General features: G+C 55.5%; 1 protein-coding gene across 6 annotated transcripts in view; it reads left to right on the top strand.

The window, feature by feature from the left end:
• Nucleotides 1–11762, top strand: part of LOC118148472 (uncharacterized) — a 53570-nt gene extending 41808 nt beyond the window's left edge. For 5 of the 6 annotated variants that reach the window (XR_004735288.3, XM_078353657.1, XM_078353660.1 and 2 more), the window contains one exon: nt 291–11762. The gene's annotated coding sequence lies outside the window, so the exon portion shown is untranslated. The remainder of the gene's footprint in view (nt 1–290) is intronic. The other variant, XM_078353659.1, reaches the window with a different exon arrangement.
• The last annotated feature ends 8991 nt before the right edge of the window (nt 11763–20753 follow it).

The following is a 20753-nucleotide window of genomic DNA, read 5'->3' as shown; positions in this document are numbered from 1 at the left end:
CCCCCTCAGCCCCGATGGTGTGAACTCAGGCAGCTTCTGTGCCTCAGGAGGGGTCCCCAGAGACAGCTGGGGCTGACTCCCCACACAGCAGGGTCTCCAGTGGGGGCCTCCCAGGTTCTGAGCTCTCCGGGGAGAAGCCTGCAGGAAAGCTGCTGGGGATTGCAGGAGAGGAGCTGGGGGGATGGGCTGGGGTGGGGGTTACCACACCAGTAGTTCTGCTGGAAGCTATTGAGGGCTGAAATGGGTGGCGGTCATTCATTCATTCATTCGTTCATTCATTCATTCATCAGATACTGTGCACTGAGTCCTGCCGTGTGCCAGACCTGCTCCGGGTGCTGGGAACATGGAGGCACCTCTGCCCTCAGCCCCTGAAGCCTGCGGAGGAGATATGGATGTGAAAAGCAAGGAGAACAGTGACGGAAAATCAGGGCAGAGCCTGCTAAAGGGCAAGCCGGAGACCCCAGAGCCCTGTGTTGAAACTTGACCCCAGAGGTGATGGCATGAAGAGGTGGGGTCTGCAGGAGGCTCTGCCCTCAGGAATGGGACGGGAGGGTCTGAGGAGCTTGTTCGTCCCTTCCAGCACTTATTCGGCCGCCTAGAAGCAGGGAGATGCCAAGCTTGCCAGTGCCTGGATGCCAGCTTCCCCGCTTCTGGAACAGAACCTCTCTGTGGCTGTGAATTATTCAGTCCATGATATTTTTCTTATGCAGCACAAATGGACTAAGGCGTGGCAGCATGGCTTTCTGAGAAGGTGGCATTTGAAAAAGGCTGTAAGAGGAGACAGAGCGGTGCCATGTGCCCTTGGGAAGTCCACCAGGCAAAAGGAGCCGCACGTGCTAGGCCGGGGTGGAGCTCAGCTGGGGGACCAAAGAGCAACCACAGGGATAGACCAGGGTCAAAGGCAGTGGGCCAAGTCCTCTGGGTGCAGCAGGACATGGCAAGGCCACGAGTTTTACTCTGCCTGAGTGGAAAGCCCAGGAAAGTGTCTGGGGCACAGATGGCATGACCTGACTTAGGTTGGAGAGGGTGGCTCTGACTGCCCACTGGGGGGATGGCAGTGCAGGCAGGTGGCCAGGAAGCTGCAGCAGGGACTCAGGTATGTGTGTGGGTGGGGGATGGGGTATCTGGGTGGCAGAGGCAGGCATGAAACTCAGCAAGAGGCCAGGCTCCCCACTCTGCACAGCTTGATTTCCATTCCCCCACTGCACCCCGGCCTGGGCTCTGTTCTTCCCCCAACAGGGTCAGGTTGAGTGGCAAGTGGCAGCACTGACACATCTACACTCTCTCTCCAGGACCCCCGCGTCACAGGATCCTGTAGACACACACGTCACATCAAACCCCTGAGGATGGGCCTGTGCCCACAGTCAGACTCCAGCTCAGGTTCGAGCGAAGGATTGAGGCAAGACCTAGAAAGACCAGGGAGGGGGCGGTGGGGTAAGGGTGGTCCTGGCCTCAGCCATGGGGGCTGGGCTCACACCCCCACTAGGGGCATGCACATTCCAGCCCTCGGGGCATGTGTGGGCAAAGGGCTCCAGGACCCCAGGTGGTCCTGAAAGAGTGGTGGACACCTGCCATTGACGCAAGGCGGAGGAGGAGTGAGCAGAAGTGACGAAGGGGCTGGCTGGAGCAGCGGGTCTTGGGACCACTGGGACAGCTGCTGGCAGCGTGGGCTCTGCTCTAGGTGGTGCTGCTCAGACAGCAGGGCTGTCCTGGGGCTGTGGGCAAAAGCTGCCCACAGACAGCCTCAGCCCCATGAACCCTGGGGCTGTCGGAGCTGGAGGGCTACAGGGAGGACCCGTTGTCCATTCACCCACTCGGGAAATGGTTGCTGAGCAGGTGCCTGTGTGAGGTTCTCAGTATGCCTAGAGCAAGGCCCTGCTGCCTGGGAGTCTGCTGTCTAGGTTCCCTCAAACATCCAGCCAGCCACCCCCACGCACTCACCAAGCATCTGTGGGCAGAGGCCACAGGATGTCACTGAATGCATGGCCATCTGCCACGCCTCTGCCCACGAACTCAGGGTGTGTGGCCTTGCCTTTGTCCCCCCCTCCCTGCAGGCTGCTGGGTCCCCATGGCGGGCGCTGCCTTATTGGTCCCTGAGTCCCTGGAGCCAGGCACATCACAGGTGCATGCTGGGGTCCAGTGGTGGCAACTGTACTCTTCTGCTCCAACCCAGTGCTTTTTCTATGTGATAGGCTCGATAGGCTCTCTGTGCCTCAGCTTACCTGTCTGTCCTGTCTGCCTCACAGGCAGGACATTTGGGCATGGGGAAGGCAGAGAGGGAGAGACGTAGAACCTAGGGCCTGGTGGTGCAGTGCTGAATGTCCATGCCCCTGCCAAGTTCACAGGTTGAAATCCCAGCCCCTGATGTGATGGTATCAGTAGGGGGCCTTGGGGAGGTGAGGACCCCACCCAAGGGTCATCAGGGTGGGGTCCTCACTAGTAGGATCAGTGCTCTCATGAAAGGGGTCTCAGAGAGCCCTCTCGCGCCCTCCACTCTATGCAGACACAGTAGGAGGAAAGCCATCTGCAGCCACAATATGTGTCTGTGGCTTAAGCCACCAGGACTCTGGCACTTTGTCACAGCAGCCAAAGGGACTAGGAAAGGAGGGTTGTTTTTAAATCTCGGGCTCTGGTCCTGCAGGCAACGCCCTGAGCAAATCCTAGAACTACTCTGAGTATTTCTTGTCCCTAGAAAACAAAAGTATGCCATGTGTGACATAGGCCAGGCCTTAGCGAGGTCCCTCATGGGACGTCCAGGTCTTGCTGGGCACAGAGGAGACCAGCAGCCCACGGCCTGCGCTCCCTGGCCTTGGCTCGGCTGGTGTGGTGTGATGGACCCTTACACTGCCAGTCAGCACTGGGCAAATAGCCACCGGCTCTCATCCCTGTCCTCACATTCCCGTCTCTGTTCCTCCTCAGGACAGCCCGGGAGGGCTTCACATGTGGGGATGCAGTAAGGTCTCCCCAGCCAGCACTCAGGCTTGGGGCAGAGGCCCGGGCCTGGCCCCCTCACAGAGGAGGGCTGCAGTAGAAAGAGGTTCGCAACGGCAGTGATCTGCTGCAGTGAGTGGTCCTGGGTGCGAGGGGGCCAGGGTGGAGCTCTCAGAAACTCCTGCCTTCTTGGATGCGCTGACAGCAGTAACCTGAAGAACTGCCTTGCTCTTCCTCATCCCCGTGGCTGTCCTCTGGGCAGACACAGGACCCCTGTTACAGGCCAGGAGTGCTCGAGGAGTGAGGCCTGGCCAGGCTCCTGCAGAGAGTGGGGCCCGGCCTGCAGGGGCTGATGCTTGTGGGCCTCCCAGGGTGCCTCACTGCCTCCACGACCAGATAGACTCCTGGGGCCACACTGAGCCCCTGCCCTGCTGGGGCCCCCCACTCCATCATGGGGCACTGAGCCTCTCAAGCTGGAAGGCAGGAGACGGCGGCCCCAGCAGGCAGCCCTGCAGCCAGCCCCTCGGCGGAGGCTCCTGGCACCTGTTTGCACCATTGAGAGTGAATTATGGCCCAGCCCAGGGCTAGCCAGTGTGAAGGAACAGTAAGTGCGCTAATTACCGAATGCCCTGCATGATTAACTAGGAAATTAATAGGCCAAATACTCCCTCTCTTCCTGGCCAGCGCCTTGGAACCCCGTAAACACACTGGAATCCAAATGCCGCTGAGTGGCTCAGCTCCAGGCCCGTCCATCCATCAGTGCTCGGCGACTCATGGGCCTTTCCAGAGCCCCGTCTCCTGCACTGGGGCCTCATTCCTGCCTCCATTTTCTCCTTTGTACAGCAGAGGCGATGCTGCCATGCTGTGGGCCTGCCCAGGGGGTTAGAGCAGAGATGGGTGTGAGGTGCACGTTCCACTTACAATGCCTCCTGACTCCTGCCCCAGCTTTCGCCCCAGCTTCCCACTTGCCTGCGGAGGCATTGCTGACCTGGTTGGCAGGAGTCTGAGGCTTTGACGCAGTGTCCTCTATGTGTTGTGGGTGACCCTAAAGGGTCAGCATTCATGCCCTCATGCTGCCAGACAGACAGCAGCAGCAGTTCCCCATCCTCTCACCCTCCTGCTTCCCCCGCCAAGGCTGTGAGTCTGGGGGTTCAGCTGCCTTGCACTCGGGGTGGGGAGCCCATGAGTCTGGGGGTCCAGTCACCTTGCACTGGGTGTGGGGGGCCCATGAGTTTGGGGTCCAGCTGCCTGGCACTGGGTGTGAGGAGCCCATGACTCTGGGGGTCCAGCCACCTGGCACTGGGTGTGGGGAGCCCATGAGTCTGGGGGTCCAGCCACCTGCACTGGGCGTGGGGAGCCCATGAGTCTGGGGTCCAGCCGCCTTGCACTGGGTGTGGGGAGCCCTCTCCAGTCCCCCTGCCTGTCGGCTCTGCAGGAAAGGACAGTGCTGAGGAGGGTGTGGGGCTGGGCTCAGCCACTAAGCCCACTACACTCAGAATGGGACCTATGGGGCTGGAAAGCATGGCAGGGCTGTCGGGAAGGACAGGAAGATCAGCACCCAGTCCTGGACTCGCATTTTAAAGGGAGGTAAACTGAGGCTCATGGGGCACAGGTCAGGCATCCCAAATTCTGTGCAGCCTATACCCTGCCTCCCATGAGAGGGATGATGGGCTGTGACCACAGCACCCCTGGGCCTCATGCACCCCCGTCCTTCATCTCCTGCCTTCCCCTCCTGGGAGGGACAGGCCAACAAAGACAGGCTGTCCCTTGAGGTTGGTTGGCAGGTGCACATCACAGAATGACGGGGCCAGAGTCCGACCAGCTTGGTCTGCTGTGCAGCCCCACCACTCACACCCTGAGTGACTGTGGGAGATGGTTTATCCCTTGAGGCCTTGGTTTAGCCATCTGCGATGTGGGCAAAGGTGCACCTCTCATGAGGTAGTCAGTACATTGCATTCATTGGGAGCGTTTTCTAAAGTCCTCAGAACAGCATTTGGCCTGGGTAAGGGCTTCCAGGGAAGCTGGTCAGGCAGGCGGGGGTGGGGGCCTGTGGGGGTGGGGGCCCGCGAGGTGGGGCCACGACTGAGGGCAGCAGGGAAGGGCATGGTGTGCTGGAGCCAGCAGGGCCAGAGCAAGCTGAAGGCACAGAGGCAGGTGCGGGAGGTGGAGAGGCTGACAGCAGAGTTACTCACCAAATGTGTCACATTAGCAGTAATCTGGCGCATTTTTGAGGTCATTTTCTCTGGGGGCCACTTTTGAGCATTTCAAGGATTTTAGTCCATTTGTTTCTCTGGTAGTGAACATCCAGCACGTGAGCTCACTCCAGCTGTGCTCTGGGAGGAGCAGGCAGGGAGGTGTGGCATTGGCAGAGGCCCAGCAGGACCCCAGGAAGGGGCTCAGGGGGCAGCAGGAGCGTGGAGGGCAACCCCCCTCCACACAGGGGGCCGGGAGACTGGCGCAGCTCCATCTCAACCCTGTCACAAACTGAATTCCATCAGGATTAGCATTAAGCATATTTTTTAAAAATTAGGGCACAGAAAAGTGAGAATTAAGTAGAATTTAATATTCATCAGGCCTGGAGAGAGGGAAGATTTCCTAAGTTTAGAACTAATACAAGGAATCAGGAGAGAAAATATGGACAGATTTGATTGCATAAAAATGAAAATCTTCTGCAAGTCAAAATTAAACCATCAAATAAACTGGCAAAAAAAAAAAAAAAAAAAAAAAAAAACCATGGCCTGGGAAATGTATTTCCAGCAAATATGACAAAGACTTAGTTTCTTTATTAAATACAGACCTCATAAGAATTTCTGTAAAGACATGGAAATGCATATGATATAAAGTTTGATTGTTTTTAAGGGGGAAGGGGTTATTAAAATGCTGAAAGTTTTATGCGTGGAGAAAAACTGATTGCATGAGTGCTGTGAAGATGAGAACGATTTCGGCAGGTGCTAGGGCTGGCAGTGATTCATTTGTCTTTTTCTTGGCATTTTTCTGTTTTTTCTTTTTTCTAATTTTCTTTAAGGGGTACATTTTGTCTAAACATATGATAGGAGTTGGTTAATATTTTGTGATCTATTGTTGTTTTATAATAATTCTTAGCAATAACCACTGTTTAAGCGAGTGCTGTGCATGAAATATTTTCTGCACATCATCTCATTTAATCCACAGGATGCCCATGGGAGGTACTTATTATGCCCATTTTAAAGATATGAAAACCGAGACCCAAAGAGGTGAAGGACTCCAGCCAGGCACGACAGCTGGTAACGGGGAGAGCTAGGTTTGCATATGAGGCCCGGGCCCCGAGCTGTGCAGCAGGATGTGTGGTGCCCAGAGCGGAGGGTCCCTCTGCAGTCCCATGGCATCTCCTACATGCATTCTGCCCAAGAGCGCAAACCTACCTCACCTGGAGGAGCGCAAACCTACCTCACCTGGAGGAGCGCAAACCTACCTCACCTGGAGGAGCCCAAACCTACCTCACCTGGAGGAGCCCAAACCTACCTCACCTGGAGGAGCGCAAACCTACCTCACCTGGAGGAGCCCAAACCTACCTCACCTGGAGGAGCACAAACCTACCTCACCTGGAGGAGCGCACACCTACCTCACCTGGAGGAGCACAAACCTACCTCACCTGGAGGAGCGCACACCTACCTCACCTGGAGGAGCGCACACCTACCTCACCTGGAGGAGCGCAAACCTACCTCACCTGGAGGAGCGCAAACCTACCTCACCTGGAGGAGCGCACACCTACCTCACCTGGAGGAGCGCAAACCTACCTCACCTGGAAGAAGAGCCCCAGCATGTGCTGATGGGCTGAAGGACCCCTTGTCACTTGGGGAGGGAGGTGTGGAAACAGATAGGAAACAAAACAGGCCGATCTCTCCACAAGCAATAAATGCTTGCTGGAAATAAGAAAACAAGGCCGAGGTATTCTTAGACTAATTGACTCAAAATCCTTGAACTTGACAAGTTGGGGAAAAATAACAGAGAAAAGATGATGCAGAAACACTCGGAAGCAGCTGAACTTATCATCCTGGGATAGACACAGGCCACACTTGGTGCATTTTCATCATAATTGTGCTGTTAAGGGGGAGGTGTCCTTAGATGAATTGTCCTAAAAAGTCCTTGAAAAGCTTCAGATGAAAACAAACCAGGGGATAAAAGGCCTCAGAAAGAAAGCCCCATGTTGATGCAGATGGACCCTGTCCCTTCCAAGAGCGGAGCCCTGCACGTTCTGTTCTATGGCTCCAAGGTGGGGGCGCCTCTGCTTTGTCCGCCAGGGGCTGCAGGGAGCTGAGAAAGTCAGTGGTGTGGCAGGTGGTTGGAGCAGAGGGTCGACCACAGGTGGGTGGGCAGAGGGTGATATGGGCCCTCTCTGGGAGCAAGGGAGGCCTGCCTGGAGGAGGCATTTGTGGCCTTTGACTTTGTCATCAAAGGAGCGCAAAAGTTTCTCCAAAAAATTCCAGTGCCTTTGGAGAGCGTGAAGAAAAGTTGCAGAAATTAACAAACGCACTGTCAGTGGGGAAAAGGGACGTTGCAGGAAAGAAACTCTGACTTCCTCCATCTTCTCGAAACACTCTTCCAGGGAAGCTCCTGTTGTCCCCACTTCACAGACGAGAACACTGAGGGTCAGGGAGGATACAGAGCCCAAAGCCTCACGAATTTCCCAGCGCTTGTCTCTATGACTATGCACCTGTGGCCCACTTTGCCTAGCCCTTAAGCTAGATTTGCACCATGCACTCAAAACATTTTGCCAAAGGAGGGTGGGGGGGTAGATGCCCCCTCCTTCAAGGCACGAGTTCTCTGGGTCTTCCTGATTGTTGTGCTGGGTCCCCTTCTTTGGTCTGACCTCAGGAACTCAGCGCACTGACAGGCATCTGTGCTTGAGCACCCAGCGGGCAGGGCCAGGCTTGATTCAGGTCCTCATCCAGCACCTGCATGCAACTGGTGCCCCTTAGTCGTTCTTTGAACAACCAGAGCCAGGGGACACGTACGTGGCAGATGGGAGAACTTTGGTGTGGGTGCTCCTGACTCCAGTTAAAATTAACTCAGGCTGCAAACATTTCAGTTCAACTCAATTCATCTCATTCGTCTCAAATTCTTCCAGCTCCCTCTGTTCAACTCAATCCCAGGCCCCCAGCTACCTCCTTCCAATTTTTGCTTTGACTCCTCAATTCAATTTATTTTAATTTCATTCTATTGGATTCCTTTCATTCAATTGGATTTCCTCTCTTCAGTCCGGCTAAATTCGATTCTTTCAATTCATTTCAATTGTCCTCAGCCCAGTTTTTTTTTTTTTTTTTTTTTTACTTTAACCAGATCCTGGCTGTTAATCCAACTTCAGTCAATTTTTCCAATTTGACCCAAACCCCATTCAGCTCACCTTGGGCCCTCCAGCTCCTTCTTGGACACCCTTGCTGGATGAGTGATCTCAATTTTGTCCTGGGCACCTTTGAGCACCTGAGTCCTGCAGGGCACAATCCTCCAGGATGTGTGACAAAGAGGCTTCCTCCTGGAGAAGGATCTGGAAAAAAGTTACACGCACGCAGACACACACACACATGCATTTGCTGTGGGCAACGCTCTTGCATGCCTGTCACCTCCCTTTCTTTGCAGGACAACTCCAAGAGGAGGTTTGTGTTATGGTCATGATCGCCATTATGGAGGAGCGGAGAAGGAGGCACACAGGATTTCACACCAGAAATAGGCCTTTGAGAGAAAGCCTTCATGCCTTGAATCTGGTCTGTTCCACAGTGAAGCTCTTGCTTGACATGTACATGAAAAACTAATATCCCAATTTAGTCAATGAATTTGTTCAACAATGTTAACTGATTCCTATGCGCTAATAAATGTTCCAGGCAGTGCAGATGTGGTGGTGAGGGAGGGAGCCATGGCCCTAGCCCTAGGTACCCATGGCTCATGGTGGAAGGTGGCAGATCACATGGGCAATGTGTGCTGGCCCCATAGCACAGGCTGGGCACCCCCAGCTCTGGTGGGGTCAGGAAACGCTTGCAAGAGCTGGTGGTACCACGTCTGCAGAGACACAGACGTGGATAGTGGTCAAGAATAACTGAGTCATGACCTTCCTTGGGCATCTAGAGTTGACTGTCACCTGGAATCATGTCCTTGCTTGAACCTGGATAATTTCACTCCTGCTCATGGCACAAAAAGTGACCAGGGCCACAGCCACTTCAACCTCAGACTTTGTTCTGAGCGGTCTTCCCTGCTTCAATCAGTGCCGCACTCCACCTGCATCCTAACTGGTCCTTAATGTAAGACTGGCTACCATGGTTTCAGCCCCCATAGGATAACCCCTCAGTCCTGGATTCGCTGACTTCAGCTGCTCTGGAGAAACCCCCTGTCCACTGCAATGGCCATCTCATGTTTTTACTCTCCTAGCTGAGTTCTAGTCTCCCAAAAGCAGTAGGACTTTGACAATTAGAAATATATGCTAAGAGGATAATCCAAGAAGTGGAAACAAGGGCTTGGAGGTCAACAAGGATAAATGGAAATAAAATGAGGGTGATGGGAAGGAAGAAGGGGACTGAGGAGTCAGAGGAAGTTTGGGGCCATTTGCTTTTCCCGTGGGAGGCATGAATCCAGGGAAGAATTAAGGGGGTTGTGACCTCCACCTTCCTTTTACATCCACTCAGCATTTATTTAGTTCTCTCTGCCTCAGGCACACATTCTGAAACTCTCCCTGCAGCATGGAGGATCCAGCTTCAGCACCACAAGTATGGACAGCGCTCTGGTCCCGAGCTACCTTTCCTCCCCCTCCCTCTGTAACCCCTCGGCCCCTCTTCAGCTGGAAGCACCTATCGATCTGCTGGTGCCACAAAGTCCTTCCCAAGAGAGGCAGAATCGAATTCAAATCCAAGTCTAAGTGCCGCCGTGACGTTGACCAGCTCCTTAGCTGGCACAGAAGGTGGCTAAGAGGAGGTAATGGGGTAACATCCATCAGGTGCTTGACAAAGGACAGGGATTCAACAGCTGTTAGTGTCTTCCTCTTAAGCAGAATGTTTCAATTTTATCAAGCATTCCCAGTGTCTGAGCCAGATGGTCGTGGGGCAGACACTACAGTAAGCTGGTGGGGGAGACTGTCCGCAGCAAGCTCCATGCAGAGGCTCACCTTAGTGGTAAATAGGAAGTCTTCTATTTTGACATATTCCTGGGTCTTTTCTGGGCAATGAGAGAATGTAACAGCTCCTTATCCCCAGGGGATGTGTGTGTTTAATAGTGCATTCTACAAGGCAATGCTTGACTCAAGGAACAGAGAATTAATGGTGGGATTTTACAGTGTGACAAGACACTGCGGAACATGGCTCATGGGGCAACTGGCCTCTGCCATCACCTTGTTCAGTGGCTGTCCAGCCATCTTGGATGGAGGTTGGGCTCTTCTGAGAGTAAGAACTCATGCTACACCAGAGGTTTTGCCAGATCCCCAGGTGGAGAGAAACAGGTATCTGCCTGGAACTCACCAGGAAACCCTCGTACCAAGGCTGCTGTTGGGTTATGGTAGTGACAGTATCCCAGTAATAATGTTAAACTTAAAATTCTCCACACCCCCTGCCCCAGCCCCTGGACGTTGGGGGCATTCTTTCTTGTCCACTGATTTTACCTCCTGGGCCAGAGTGGCTGTGTGTGGCTGCCACTCATACTAGCTTTCAAGGTGGCCTGGCAGGGGCTGAAATTCATAGCCTACATGACACATGACTCATCAAAGAATTTCATGAGTTGAGTTCTCCCAGGGGGCAGGGGGTTCTATCCCCATTGAGCTTGTCTACAGACCATGAGGGAGGGAGGGAGGCTTTTCCTCTAGGAAAGTCCAGACCAGTAGGCATTTAAAAACAAGCAATTCCAAAAAGGGTTGGCCAGGAACACACACTGGGCTTTCTCCTCCTCCTCCTGGGCCTGTCTGTTGGCCCTTCAGTGAGGAGGCTCAGAACTTGTGACCTTTTGCTCCCAATTCAGCCATTTGCTGCATTCCCATGCCCCTCCCACCCACCATTTCCCTGCAGGCCAGTGGGCTCATTAGAAGCTGGGACTTCAGCACCTTGCCTCTGTGGACAGCGCCCAGGCAGCTGAGGTGGGCCACCTTTCTCCCGCCATCATGGGCACCAAATGGGCCATCAGCAACCCCTATACAGCAGCCACCACACCGGGCACATCAAGCCTACTTGCCATGTGCTTTATTCCATGTGATGACATTGGGAGCAGCCCTGTAAATTTCCGTCTTACAGGACAGGAAGCTGGTGCTCACAAATAGAGAGTGGTCCAGCCTCTTCTGCAGGAAAATGGTGGTGTTTACAAAGCTCTGCCCAGAGCAAACCACAGCTGTCTCAGTTATGGGTCTGAATGGCCCTTGGAGGTTTGAAAAGAGGGTGGGATGAGGCGTGGAGGAAAGCTTAGAGCTCAGGGCAGATACCTGGTCAGGAGCACACAGATGGGTTCTGAAAGGGTATCAGGCATGGAGCAGGCAAAGAGGGGGGTCTCAAACCAAATGGGAGATGATAATTTACCTGCAGTCTTGGTGCTGTTTGAAGGGAGATGAGAATGCTAGCCCCTTCCTGGGGCAGCTGTGAGGATGAGAAGGAGGGGTGTGTGACCTGCACTCCATCTGGCTCTGACACTGTTGAGAGCTGCCCGCTCTGTCTCCAGGATCCTGGTCATTGCAATTGAGTGGGTACCATGGGAGCTCCAGCCAATCCTCATGGGAGCCCAACCACTGTCTATAGTTGACTGGTGCAGAGACAGCTGCTCGACCCAACCTGGGCCAATCAAAGTGCTTCCCTGGGATTTTCTGTTAATAAAGGTCAGACTCTGGACCCTTATTTGAACTTCAGTGTGAACCTTCAGCCCTGTTCTTCACCAGATGGTGAGAGATTAGGCTGACATTTAGAAGAAAGCAGAGGGGAGAGAGAGTTCCCTCAGTGGCAGTACTCATGAGGCTCCAGGGCTTCCTGAGCCTGACGTTTCTGATGTTGCGAGGTCTCCCCTGCCCATCCAGTGCCAAGCCCTCCCTGTCGTGTTCCATTGTGTGAGCACTGGCTTCTTCCTTATGCTTTTTCTTGTTGTCCATCTGTCCCCTTGTCACCTTGATTTTTCCAGCACTGGGAATGGCACCTGCCCTCTGTAGGCACCCAGTATGCACATTTTACACAGAGGCATGCTGAGCTTCCTGGGATTCTGTAGCCAATTAATCCTGTTTTTGTCAAAGTGAGCACTTGTCATGTTTCTGCCCCTTACAGCCAGAACCCCGAGGAATGCCAGTGTCTGTGGCCTTGGGAAAGTCTCTTCCCCTCTCTGGCTGTGGCTCTTCTTCTTGCAAAGCAGGAGGAGATGGTAGCACTGTAGAGATAATGGTGAGACCTGGGAGTGTGCCAGCCCCTCACATGCTCTCAGGAGCAGAGCCAGGCTCAGGCTCCCTCGTGGGGTAGGGGGTGTGGGTGCAGACCTCATATCTGGAGCCACCCCCACTGTGTTCAACCTCCCTTGGTGTCTGTCTGGAAAATGCAGGATTTGATGAGGTCAGTCTTTGGCTCCCCAAATGGAACGTCTCTAGTCATCAGAGCTGATAGTCTTCCTGTTCCCAGGCACAGAGTGTGCAGCCCTCCATGTGCATAGCACAGAAATCCCAAAACCTGTCTGGAATGAACTCCTACAGGAGGTGTGACCCTGGGCCAGGCCACGCACACACTGCTCATGTGCCTCATGAGAACTCTGGGCAGAAACACCCTTCTGCAGATGAGGAAGCTGCAGGTCAGCGAGGTCCCTTGGCTTCCCCAAGTCAGACAACACGCGAATGGTACACCCAGATGTAATGCCATGGCTGGTCTAAGTCTTCAGCTGGTGCTTGGGCCTTCCATGACCTTCTCCACAATTCTTGCGAGCCCCGATGACATCATTACGTGTCCCCTGTGAGGCCATCTGCTTATCAGAGAGATGATCCAGGCTGGAGAGGTGAGTTCACAAGGTGGACGGCACACAGAAAGTTGGACAGTCCTGCTCTCTGGGGTCCCCGGATGCTTCCTTCAGCCCATGGGGGGCTCAGCACTGTCCCATCAGGCAAGTGGGGGGTACAGCGTGCCCAGGGTGGGAGAGCCTACCCCTGCTGTGCTGCTGTGTGTGTGAGTGACAGAGTTGATTTCCCAAACACCATCTGAGCTGAGTGCATGTGGATGAGGATGATGGTTTTTGAAATTTGAAAACTTTCAAATTTTAAAAATTAGAAAAAGATTATGTTTTCCTCCCCTGCCAAAATATAGATGAGAAGTCAAGTGGCTCTGATTTGAAAGGGACTGGAACCAGGGAGCACGTGCCTGCCAGACTCTCTGCTGAGCAAACAGACCCAGGAACCAAGTGTTGCCTGGTGGTTACTCCCTGCGACCCCTGGCTGCCTGGTTCTCTGCACCTGCCCGGAGCCAAGGGGGAAGGCAGGCAGGTTCAGGCTGGTGTCTGCTGGCCTCCTGCTGCTGGCTGGGGCCGGTGGCATCTGGCTCCTCTCCTGGGACACAGGCTTGCTCCTGCCTTCTTTGAGGAGTTTCCATGGGATGGATGAAGGAGACAAGCACTCCAGAACTGGGCACTCAGCCCCTGGGGCATAGCCACTGCTTCCGCTATGACTGTTTCTATCTGCCCCCTGGGGGTCGCTCTCTCCTGCTCTGGAGACTCCATCCTTGGCAGCACTCCGGTTTGGGCTCCGTGTCACCCACTGTCTGCCCTGTTGGGTTGGGGCCCGGCATTGTTCTTCATTGGTCAGGGTTGTCACCTCAACCTATAGTTGGGGAAACTGAGGCCCATGGGCCTGACCATAGGGCTAGCATAGAGGACTGGTCAGGAAAGCACTTCCTTCCTGTGCAGTTGGCCATGGAGGGGCTGGGGCAATGTCTTTTTGACCAGATGTGGAGCTCCCTGAGGGCAGGGACTGGGTCTTCTTATATGCCCTGCAGCCTGGCCTGGGGGAGGGAGGACACTCAGAGCAGGGACTGCTCTACCAAGGCCAGCAGCAGAGAGGCCGTTCTGAGGCTGCTGCTGAGCTGGGGCTTAGGGTGGGGAGGCAGGGAAGGCAGGTGATGCAGCTTGGGAAGGGCAGGCTGGGCGTGGATTGGGGCACAGGAGCTGGGAGCAGCTGTCACTCCTGTGGGCTGCACGTGTGGGTCCAGGGAAGAGAGGCCTGCTGGCTTGTGTGGGCCAGGAGGAGGGGCTGCGGTTCTGTGGGGTGGGAGCAGGGGTGCAGCGGGAGCTGCTCTCCTTTCTCTGCCTCCTCTCACCGATTGCAACCAACTGCAGGTCAGTCTCACCATAGAAGACGGCCCTGCCCCCTCCATGACCCAGGGAGGCTGAGGGCTTTCATAAAAGGGTCTGATCATTTGTGACTTTGATCCTCAGCTGTGATTTTATCTCTGCACAAGAAAGCTCCTTCTGTTCATCGATCCCGTGCAGGCATTAGCTCAAGAGCCTCAGCTATTAGCTCCTGATGGCGTCAAAGTTACCCACTGACTGGCTTTTGGCCACAGCACAGAGGGTGGGGGGCTGGGGAGTGATTAACTGAAGTGCAGAGAGGTGCATCCAGCTGCTTCCAGGCCCGCAGCAGAATCCTAGCTGGCCCCGCGGCTTCCCCTGGAGCTGCTATGACACCATGCTTCGCTCCTCCCTGGAGCCCAGAGGATGTGCCTCAAACCTCAGAAGGGTCCTGGCTGCCTTTCCTTAGGGGTTTCCTCTTTCCCATTGGCCACAGGGCTTTCTTCCCACAAGGGGACCCCTGAGAGGGTCTGCTCTGGGAAGGCAAACTGGGGGTGAATGGCAGATGCCCATGCCTTTGCTCGAGAGGCCCAACTTAGAGGGTCCCCGTCCTCTTGGACAGGTGTGGGCTGCACTGGTGGCTCCTAGAGCTGGTAAGCCTTCATACTCAGGAGCACTGCAAACTGCAGACAATGCTGACTGCCTGGAACCAGCCAACGTGGGAGCCTCGACACCGCAGAAACGGCACAGCGGAGCTCTGCCCTTCCGCTTCCCAGAGGAGCAGCTTCCCAGCCCCCGTATTTACCCTGCATGGGCACTGGGGCGCCGCGGGTAGATGAGGCCCTGCCTCCTCCTTGAGCACACAGGCCATCAAGGCTCCCTTCTCAGGAGCCCCAGCTGGTCTCTCACCACTCTGGACCCCTGGACTCTTTCCTGGAAACTGCAGGTCGGTGGCTGCCTGGCCTTCAGAGATACCGGCTGCCACAGACCAGGCAGTCTGACCTGGAGACATTTTCCCTTGGAAGCTGGGCTGCCCTCCAGCTTACACAGCCCACCCCCGAGGCCTAGCAGGAAGCCCATCTCCTTGGGGAAGCCCCCTGCAGCCTGGCAGGAGGCCGCTCTCCTCCCTAGGTATCCTCCCTATGTCTCCTTCCCCAGGTCTCCTCCCCCAGCTCTCCTCCCTCAGGTCTCCTCCCCAGGTCTCCTCCCCCAGGTCTCTTCCCCCAGGTCTCCTTCCCCAGGTCTCCTCCCCCAGGTCTCCTTCCCCAGGTCTCCTCCACAGGTCTCCTTCCCCAGGTCTCCTCCCCCGGTTCTCCACCCCAGGCCTCCTCCCCCAGGTCTCCTTCCCAGGTCTCCTCCCCAGGTCTCCTTCCCAGGTCTCCTCCCCAGGTCTCCTTCCCAGGTCTCCTCCCCCAGGTCTCCTCCCCAGGTCTCCTTCCCCAGTCTCCTCCCCCAGGTCTCCTTCCCAAGGTCTCCTCTTCCAGATTTCCTTCCCCAGGTCTCCTCCCCAGGTCTCTTTCCCCAGGTCTCCTCCCCAGTTCTCCTTCCCTAGGTTTCCTTCCCCAGGTCTCCTCCCCAGTTCTCCTTCCCTAGGTTTCCTTCCCCAGGTCTCCTCCTCAGTTCTCCTTCTCCAGGTCTCCCTCCCCAAGTCTCCTCCCCAAGGTCTCCTCCCCCAGGTCTCCTCCTCAGTTCTCCTTCTCCAGGTCTCCCTCCCGAGGTCTCCTCCCCCAGGTCTCCTCCTCAGGTCTCCTTCCCCAGGTCTCCTCCCCCAGGTCTCCTCTTCCAGGTCTCCTTCCCTAGGTCTCCACCCCCAGGTCTTCTCCCTCAGGTCTCCTTCCCCAGGTCTCCTTCCCAGGTCTCCTCCCCAGGTCTCTTACCCCAGGTCTCCTCCCCAGTTCTCCTTCCCTAGGTTTCCTTCCCAGGTCTCCTTCCCCAGGTCTCCTCCCCCAGGTCTCCTTCCCTAGGTTTCCTTCCCCAGGTCTCCTCCCCAGTTCTCCTCCCCCAGGTCTCCCTCCCCAGGTCTCCTCTTCCAGGTCTCCTTCCCCAGGACTCCTTCCCCAGGTCTCCTCCCCAGGTCTCCTTCCCCAGGTCTCCTCCCCCAGGTCTTCTTTCCTAGGTTTCCTTCCCCAGGTCTCCTCCCCCAGGTCTCCTCTTCCAGGTCTCCTTCCCTAGGTCTCCGCCCCCAGGTCTTCTCCCTCAGGTCTCCTTCCCCAGGTCTCCTCCCCCAGGTCTTCTTCCCTAGGTTTCCTTCCCCAGGTCTCCTCCCCCAGGTCTCCTCCCCAGTTCTCCTTCCCTAGGTTTCCTTCCCAGGTCTCCTTCCCCAGGTCTCCTCTCCCAGTTCTCCTTCCCTAGGTTTCTTTCCCCAGGTCTCCTCCCCTAGGCCTCCTCCCCCAGGTCTCCTTCCCTAAGTTTCCTTCCCCAGGTCTCCTCCCCTAGGTCTCCTCCCCAGGTCTCCTCCCGAGTTCTCATTTCCCAGGTTTTCTTCCCTGGGTTATCCTGGGACTCAGCCTTTTCTCTCTCACTCGGTGGCATGGGCCTTGAGGGCAGGGCCTGTTGTGGGCCAGATCCTACCTGTCAGAGATGCAGCCACCATGGTGCTCAAACTACTGACCTCATGCTGTCTTCATGTGGAGGGACAAAGACCTGGAGGCAGATGGATAATTGCACCAGTGACATTCATGCAGAAAATGCATAACTCTCACCATTCCTGTTTGCCCAAAGATATCCTGGAAGGGGGCTTAGATGCCAGCTGAATCCCTGTCCACAGCAGGGGGTCAGAGAGAGATCTGCCCAGCTGCAGAGCCCGTGGCCTCCCAGTATGAGAGATGGGTTGGCCGCACCTGGCATGGTGGGTGCAAGGAAGCTGGAGCCACTCCGGACCACACTGGCCACAGCCTGACCTGAGTACTGTCCAGGCCCTGCGCTCCGGGCCTGGTACTGCACTCCTTGGGGAGCTTCAGGGTTGGTGGAGAGGTGCTCTACCCACTCTGCCCTGCGTCTGCTCTCTGCCCAGACACCCCAAAAGTAGCCACAGAGAGAAGATAAACTTTGGCTTCGGGGGCCCAGCTCCACCACTTCCAGTCTGCGTGGTGTTGCTCAAGTGGCCTGGCTTTGCTGAGCCGCTTCCTCACGTTGTGCGTGGGATGATGGAGCCACCCTTCAGAAGCTCCAGGGATTCACAGGATGAGGCATGCAAGAGCCTCGGGTCACTAAGTGCTGGTGCCTGCTCGCAAGGGACAGCTGCCCACCGAGCTCAGGGCCGAGGCCAGGGGATCCTGCCCAAGCCCTGGGAAACTGTGATACATCTCTGACCACAGGGCAGCCCCCCTGCCAGCCCTCCTGGCCTGCATGGGACTAGGGAAGGAGGGTGAGGCCTATATTTATCTGAAGCACAAGGAGGCTTGTCTGGCAGTCAGATGCAAATGCCTTCATCCCGTCTGGGCTGAGAGCCGCTCACAGTGGACAAGTCTTTCCCTCCTGTTCCACACCAGCCTGGTTCCAGTGACAGGAGTGGGGAGAGCTTCGCCATGCCTGGAGGCTCGTTCCTGGGCTGTGAAAGTGACAGAGGCCCAGGCTGAGCTTAGGTGGGTTTAGGAGGAAGCTGGATCCAGAGAGGCTGCAGAAGCCATAATGCCCGAATATCCCTGCCCCAGTGCCAGCCCACGGATGCCTGGCCTCAGCTCAGCTGCACTGGGTTGGAGGTAGCCAGCACCCTGTTGGTGTCTCAGTTCTGAGACCCCATTTACACAGTGGAATACAGGAGGCAGCCGCCCAACGACCTCTGCCCTTCAAAGGCTCTAAGAGGGGCAAAGGGGCAGGTGTAAGGAAGTAAGCCCTGAGCCTGGGAATTCAGCAAGCCCTGATGAAGTTACAAGCTGGATCCTGACCCTGGTCTCAGGCTGAGCCCTGATCCTGGTCACTGGGTCACTAAACCCCAATCCTGGTCACATGTCAAGTCCTGACCTTAGTCACACACTGAGTCTTGACCCTGGTCACAGCCTGAGCCCTGAAACTGGTCACACACTGAGCCCTGGTCCTGGCCACACACTGAGCCCTGATCCTGGTCACACACTGAGCCCTGGTCCTGGTCACACACTGAGACCTGACCCTGGTCCCCAATCAGCTGAGCCTTGACCCTGATCCCTGATTGGCTATGACCGATTCCAGTGTGGAAGTGAGACTCCAGAGCCTGAGGGGAGACCAGTTAGGGGCAGACCCTCTGTACATCCGGGACTCAGGTCAGAACACACCCCTCCCTACATGTGAGGAGAAGTTCCTGCATGTGGCGTCTGGGTGTCCTTCTCAAGTCTCTGGGCTTTAAGCATGCACTGGGCTTGCCCTCTGGTGACAGCAGCAGGTTTAAAGGGTAGCAGTGAGACCATCCCTCAGGCTGGAGGCTTGATCATGCTCACCCCAGAGACTTTACCTCCTGGAGAGTGAGCAAAGGGAGTCATTAACTCACTTTACAGATGAGAAAATAAAGGCCAAGGAAGTGGCCTCAAGATCTGGCCCAGAGAAGAGCTGGTCCTGAAGACCCTGCATCTGCGCCACACCAATGCTCTGCCCACCCGCTCCCCTGGGGTCTCAGCATGCCCAGCATGTTCCCCACCCTGGGCCTGTGCCGTGAGCTCCCGTCAGAGGTTCCTAGCAAGCCCCTGCTGGCTGTGCCAGGACCCAGGAGCCTCGCGAGCTAAATAGGATGTCCTGCTGTTCTGGGCTTTGCCAGCTGCTGCACGAGTAGCCTTGCTTTGTGTCATCCTGGGCAGGCGCTGCATGTCCAGAGAGGAGACAGCACGCCTGCTCTTTGCTGTGGGACTAGCGGTGTCGGGGTGGGGCAGGGGAAAGCAGAAACCAAACTCCTCCTTCCCGGTCTGCCTGCCCTAACCTCTCTCTAAGCCTCACGGACATCCTGATTGAGGGAAGTGAAAGTCACTCTGATATCTGGAAATGCAGCTGATGAAGCCATTAAATTCCATGTCCCTTCTCCTTCCAGGGGTCCTCTAGGGTCCTGGGAGCCTGGCCAACAGGAATCTGTTTTATGATCCTGGGTTTCTGCCAGCAGGAAGGCTGGGTGAGGCCGGTCCGTATGTGCTCATGATGCTCTCACATAAATACGCATCACTTAAAATTTAATAAAAAACATACCAATTATAAAAGCTATTTACCAAGTCAGATCAATCATGGGCCTTGGCATGTTTATACCTGAACACCTGATTTCTGCTCATAAGTCACTTTTACACCCTCCTTAGGTGCTAACGACCTGAGTGAGCTGGCAGCAGTTCCGGAGGGATGGGGTCCACCTATCCCAGCCCCTCACCCCGACTCCTCAGGGCCCGGGAAGTCGGCTTGCCTCTCAGGAAGCTGGGATCTTGGAATCAGGGCTCAGAGCCTCTGGCCTCCTGCAGCAGCCCCCACCCCCTCTGCAGGTAGGAGAGTCAAAGTTTGTCCTCTTCAGGAAGCCTTCCCTGCCTGCTTCAATTCTCATGGCTCTCCCCACTTCTCCAACATTAAATGGTGACTCTGTCTGTGTTAGCAAGAAATGTGTTCAATTTCTCACTTTCTATAGCAGCGACTGCGGGCCCACTACACACAGAGCCTGTTTCAGCTCCAAGGGGGCCAGCTGTATGCCCCTTCTGCAGAGTGTGAGTCCCAATGGTGTCAGGGATGAAGGCAGGTGATGTGACACCAGGCTCGTGCCTGGGCCCCCACCTGCCTCACACCAGAGCGTCTTGCCAATTAGAGGAGGACTCCTGGCCAAGGAATCATCCGTGTCAGTCTGGGGACGGTGGCCACATGGCCCATGAGGAGGCAGGAGGGGTAGGGGAAGAGCATCCAGATCTGCTGTTTGATCCAGCCCCCACACCTCCTGCCTGAGTGACCTCAGGCCGGTCTCTGCACTTCTCTGAGCCTCTGTGTCCTTATCTATGGAATAGGAATTGTGACTTTGAGTGAGTCAGTGCATGGTGGGCACTTAAGCCTGCCACTGAGTGACATCACAGTCACAGCTTGTGCTCCTTCCTGTGCTCTCTGCCTTCACTCGGCTGTATTTATTGAGAAGCAGTTTGGTGATGTCACTAAGCATACGGACTCTGATATCAAATCCACCTGGATTTGAGCTTCAGCTCTGCCACTCGTGGTGTGATGATGGACAAATCACTTAGCCTCTTTGTGTCTCAGGTTTCTTGTGGCAACAGAAATGTCACAAAGCGTATCTCATAAGATTGGAGATGCCTTCTGGAACGCAGATGTGATGGTCGGAGCTGAGGCAGCCCTACTGGGCTGCAACAAAAAGCTCACAGTATTGGGATGAAGCAGAGTTTTGTCTACAGTCGCTGGATTCTAAATGCTTCCAAACTATGCAGTCCCCAGTGTCTGTTGAGGAGGAGTTGACACAGTGCAGGGACTGGGCCTGGCTCTGCCCTGACGGTGCCATGCTGGCAAGTTGAGAGCCGTCTCTGTTTCTGTTGCTCCATCCCTATTAGGGGCCATCATGCACCATCCTCCTAGTTGCTGGGAGGATTGAAACACTGGGTATAAGCTTGTTGGTGTAATGCCCGTCACATAGCGGGGCCCATAATAAC

The sequence above is a fragment of the Callithrix jacchus genome, chromosome 16, assembly GCF_049354715.1.
Source record: "Callithrix jacchus isolate 240 chromosome 16, calJac240_pri, whole genome shotgun sequence".
Lineage (NCBI taxonomy): Eukaryota > Metazoa > Chordata > Mammalia > Primates > Cebidae > Callithrix > Callithrix jacchus.
This window is presented reverse-complemented; position numbering and strand designations above follow the sequence as displayed.